At 35.7% G+C, this 5,642-nt stretch overlaps 1 protein-coding gene and 1 pseudogene across 5 annotated transcripts in view; both read right to left on the reverse strand.

The window, feature by feature from the left end:
- LOC105743848 lies at nt 1–650 on the reverse strand (annotated as a pseudogene). Its single transcript, XR_001117335.2, has one exon. The product of XR_001117335.2 is annotated as a UMP-CMP kinase pseudogene (transcript).
- The window catches only part of Rasal2 (RAS protein activator like 2), a 381,000-nt gene that overhangs the window by 317,493 nt on the left and 57,865 nt on the right, over nt 1–5,642 (reverse strand). The gene's annotated exons all lie outside the window — the stretch shown is intronic.

Raw genomic sequence — 5,642 nt, forward strand, 5'->3', positions numbered from 1 at the left:
GTCAATAATTGGCTTCGTTGACTGAAGATAAGTCTGGATCCTCTTCTCCAAGCTCTCTCTGTTGTCATCACTTCTACCACTACTTTTTCCCCTTTCAAGACATCGTTCAATACAGATCTCATTATTACAGTCAAAAAACAGAACAAAAGATACATCTGCTTTCCCATCCATAGTCTTGTTCCAGCCTTGAAGGTTGTCTTGATTTCTTGGAAACCCATCAATCAAAAATTTATTCCTCTGGGAATTGGCAGCCATTGTTTGATCCATTTCCCTCTTTAATAAACTGATAGTTATCTCAACTGGCACAATCTTTCCATCTTTAATGTACTTTCCAATGAGTTCACCATACTGTGACTCTGGGTTATTCCTTTCATCACGAAGAAGTTCTCCTGCAGAAAGGTGTGTGTAGCCATATTTCTCCACGATGCGGGTGCACTGGGTCCCCTTGCCGGCTCCGGGACCGCCGAGGACGAACACGACCAGCGGCTTCATGGGGCGAGGAACGCAGCGGCGCAGCCGGCAGGTCAGCAGCGAGAAGCTCGGGCCCACGACGTGCAGCAGCCGGCAGTGGCAGCGGCTCAGCATACACCGCGTCTCTGACAGCGGCGGGGAAAGGGGCGGGCCGAGCGGGCGCCGGGCCCCGCCGCCCAGCCGCCCCCAAAATCTATTTTTTCATTATGACATGGTATCCCATCTTCTATTCTTTCAAAGTAGTGTTGAATACTGAAAGGCCAATAAGCCCTCGCAAATAGAATTAAATGTAAGGTGTAAGTTAGACCAATAGTAAATGGAAGTTTGGCAGCAAAGTAGTATATCAGCCTACATAACTTCGCTGCTTCTTATGTATTGTGGAAACAATCATGTTTAAAAAAACAAAAACTCAATTGAAAATCAACAGAAATGCAGAATAATATTAGTAATGAATCTTTTCAAATTTTTTTTCACATAAGATTACAGGACTGATACCAGTTAGCAATAAGCAAGTAAAAAAAAAAATTATGGTAACACCTTTATTCTACAACTTGCATGTACACCTTAAAGCAATAATAAACTCTGCAAGAAAGCACTGTTTAATATGACAATTGCTTATAATTCCCCCATACTTCTGTACTGGGAATTGAACTTAGGGCCTTTGCTCTGAGCTGTGTCTTTTGAGCAGGGGTCATCCTAATTCACTAAGTTGCCCAAGCTGGGCTCAAGCCTGTGATCCTTCTGCCTGGGTTTCTCAGAGTGCTGTGACTACAAGTATGTGACACAGTGCCTGAATAATTCCTTGCTTTTATTTTTTTTTTCTTTTCAAAGTTTTATTGATAAATATATAGCAATGAGACAGTTTCAAATCAAATCGAAAGTACAGTTTCAACAAATAATACACTGCATATATTCTTCTTAGTGGTTAATTGTTTGCTTTTAAATATTGCATCCAAAGATACACCTGAACGCTGAAAGTATGCAAGTCTCTAAAAATATCCTTATATGTATTATGGTGCTTATACTCTCTAAAGCTAAAATGCAGTAAATTTCTAATTATGGTTTGGAGATATTCCTTATTACACGATCAACCCTTGCCCCAAACCAGAAAGCCAGAATGCAGCAAGTATTTTTCAATGAACACCTCAATTCCGTTTTTTAATCTATTATAATATTTCCTTGCATTTGAATTTGTATTCTCCATCTATGCATCATTTTATCAGGTTTTTAGCACTTATCTTTTTCATTGTGGTTTTTTTGTTGTTGTTGTTGTCGTTGTTGGGGTTTTTTTTTGCATTTTTTTAGGAAAGGGTCTATAGGGTATTCAGGGTCTCACTACTAGATCGGACTCATAGTGATTCTTCTGTTTACAGCCTCCCAAGTGCTGAAACACGCCACCAAGTCCAGTCTCAATTGCTATCTCAGCACGCCCCGGGGGGTAGGGTTGGCACAGCAGGCCTGGGGATCGAAGCCAGGCCCCTGCACCAGCTTGCAGTTGCTTTAATCAGCTGAGCTATTTGGCCAGGCCTTTTCACTGTGTTTTGTAAAGAACAGAATTTATCAGAAAGTCTAATAGTGCTTCATGTCTTTAGATTACTTTCTTTCTTCTCTACCTATGTAATAGGCTGTGCTACATCATCACAAAACGGACCACGCACTGTTCTATGCAAGGATTACTGAACGGTTCTAAAGGAAATCTAATACTAGCTGACACTTGTCACTTTTATGCATCTACATTTTTATATATACTTCTTACAAATAAAAAGTATGCATACAAGCAAAGCTGACATTCTGACATCTTTCCTAATCTTACCTTAAATTTATTCTAAGTTCATTATTTAAATAAATCTACTATACCAATGTATTACTGATTTACATCCTAAAATTATCTGATATAATTAGTAGATATCACACAATTAATACGAATAGATGATTTTCATAATGTACAAAGTAAAAATTAGGTAAATGAGAAAAAAACCCACATCAAAACAAATGTAAATCACTGTTGTCCCTAAATCAATAGCTCTATACCTTTGCATTTATGTAACTACTTTCATCACCAAATAGTAAATTTTGGTACCTCAAATCATTTTTAATTTGCCTTAAATGGGCTCATTTTTAAACTTCCATCAGAAATTCATGGGATGCAAGGTTCTCTAATAAAAACATAATTAGGATCTCCCAGCTGTGCAATAAATATTACTTGGACAAACCTTAAAATATCTTTTGCAATTAAATACCTCTAATCATTACACAGGGCAAAAAGTAAAAGTTTTATGGGAAAGAAAAATGGCCAAGTGTTATTTTACAAGTTTCTGGAAACTATAATCAAATGGCAGATTACTAGATTAGATTACTAGTTATTGTGAAGGAAAAATATCTTTGTTCTATCTCTGAGACAACTTAGATACAGATGTCACAGAGCCTAAGTAAGCTGTTCTTTAAATAGTACAGAGGTATATATTCTCAACAAAATCCTATAGCAGTGTTAATGAACCTTTTACAGCTTTCAATGATACAAACGGCCACTGTGGCATGTGTCTGTCCCACAGATTCACCATCATCATCCTACACAGTACACATACCATCAAGTTGAAAGACAACTGTAACTGGTAAAGTCCTTTATGTGGGCTTTAGTTAAAACTGCAAATATGGGCTAGATTAAGTGTGATCTCTATTGCCCACATACACAAAAAATAACCCAGTGATGTCATGCTAATACCTTATACCTCATGAAATGGCACAATAAAAAGCGTTCTTCACCTCTGTGATTCTGTCCCAATGCACAAGCCAAGCCTAAGTCCAAGTAATCACTTTACATCTAAGTCATCTGACCATCAATTCCATTTAATCCTTTGCCTCAGTCCAACAGATGTGGGATAGGGCACCAATAAGTTAGGCAAATTGAGATATAGACCTAATTATGCTTATAACTACTCAACTTTTCCAAGTTTCAGATTCTTCAACTACAAAAGTAAATATGTAAATTAAATGACTAGTTTCTTCTACTTCTTTCTACAATTCTGTATTAAAGATAACAATTAAAATAAATATGCATGGATTATAGTCAGATGGCGAGGTCAGATGTGTACTTTTGATTTCCCCTAAATGCCTGCCATAAAAAGAATAACCAAGACTGATAAACTAATAATTAACAGGCAGTATCTACAACAAAACCAAATAGTAAAGTATTCCCATTAATCTCAAAATATATGCAAAGAAAACCACCAAAAACTACAAGACAGGTATATAAGAATTCTATACTAACAAAAACTGACCTTTAATTATAATGGCATTTACTATTAATCAATATGGAAGAACTCAAAGAATACAGTTCGCTTGAGTCCTTCCTGAAAGGGGGGGGGCAAACAAAACTACCCAGTTTCAATTTCTGCCTGAAACTTACACAATCTCTCTGCATACTATTGTTCATACCTCACCAACCAGCTATGATTTGATGGGATAGAAGGCTATACTGAGTCCTGAAAAAGAGGTTTGGGCCACTGAAGAACATTTTGGAGGCTATTACAATATATAATTGATTCTGGTTATTCAGAGACTTATGCTTCATAAAACCACTGTAAATACTACATTCATAATTATGGAATCATTGCTCCTATGGGAAAATGAAAAAGTCCTAATTCCTGTGAGCCTCTGATCTTAATTTTTTCATCAACTGATCAACATATAATCCTTCAGGTATGATTCTATTTAAAGTGTCTTAATTAACATATATTATTGATGTCATTAAAAAAGACAAAATATGGGGCTGGTGAGATGGCTCAGTGGTCTAAAGCACCTACTTAGAACAAGCTAAGCTAAGCAAAGCACAGGGGCCGCGGTTCAATCCCCCAGCACCACATGCCAGGCAGCCCTGCCCCCTGGTGGGCTGAGCTGGACACACACACACACACACACACAATAAATAAATAAATATTTTTAAAAAAAGACAAAATATGAAAAAGTGGCACTAAGTAGCAAATAGAACCATTTATAATATGAAAAATGAGACAAGATGACAGTGTTGCCTTGTTCTATCTCAGCTGTGAATATGCAAATTGGGTGACAGAAATTTTTTATTGCTCTGGAAGTAGCCACAAAAACAACACAGATATTGATAGTGGAAGCACAAATAAATGTATGAAGTAGGCAAACTGATAAACAGAGTGGTGCCTTGGTTCACAAATGCTTTTGTTTGCAAATAATTTGGTCTGCAAACAAAAATAGCAAAATTTACGTTTGTGAACTGTATGTTAGGTGACAAATACAACCAAGGCCACCTTTTCTGTACAAACAGAAACATGGCTATCTTTTGCAAAATAGTGGAACAAATTAAGTTCATGAACAAAGCAACACCATATAGAATCCACCAATAATAAAGAAGCAAAACAGGGAAAAATTCAAATATTTTTAATTGCATCAAGTTACATGTCCATTTGGAGACTTTAAGGGATCATATGCATTCATTAAACAGATCTCTAAGGAGAATAAAAAAAATATATCCTAAAAATGCTTACAAAAATAAAATCAAATACATGAAGTTTTGTAACAGGAGAAACTTTAATAAATTATACTAGATTCCCCTGAAAAGTTAACAAACAGCAATTATTAATACTCATTTCACTCTGTATTTTAAGATGTTTAAGTCCTAGGGAAACACCATGTTTGAGGCAAATAATTTTCTTTTTCAATGAGAAAAAAATTCAAAGAAAAACTTAGCTACCAGTTTTCTTAATCATTTTAGGGTTGTAAGTAACTTTAAATTAAGTCTTACCTATAAAACAAAACATGTGAAAAGTCTTAATGTTTTATTCAATACTCAGAAATCTAAAAAGCAGGGGGGCAAAAACTGCAAAGCAAATATTAAAAACTATTTTCTACACATTTTGAAGCCTGGATACTGTTACTCATTTTTAAAAATCAAAAAATTACACATCTTTAAAGATGTTGAAACCATTAAAGCAGCACTCAATTACTCAGGTGAGATCATTTGAATGATACTTAGGCACCATGAATTATTACAGTAGCTCTTCTACTAGCTATGGTCACATTATTTATCGGCTCTGGACCTCAATTACCTTATCTTTGAAATACAAGAATGACCCACAATGTAAAACCTTCCAATCTTTAAATTTTATTTATTTTTTTTTTATTTATTCATTTGAGAGAGA

The sequence above is a fragment of the Octodon degus genome, unplaced genomic scaffold (genome assembly GCF_000260255.1).
Source record: "Octodon degus isolate 3935 unplaced genomic scaffold, OctDeg1.0 scaffold00176, whole genome shotgun sequence".
NCBI lineage: Eukaryota > Metazoa > Chordata > Mammalia > Rodentia > Octodontidae > Octodon > Octodon degus.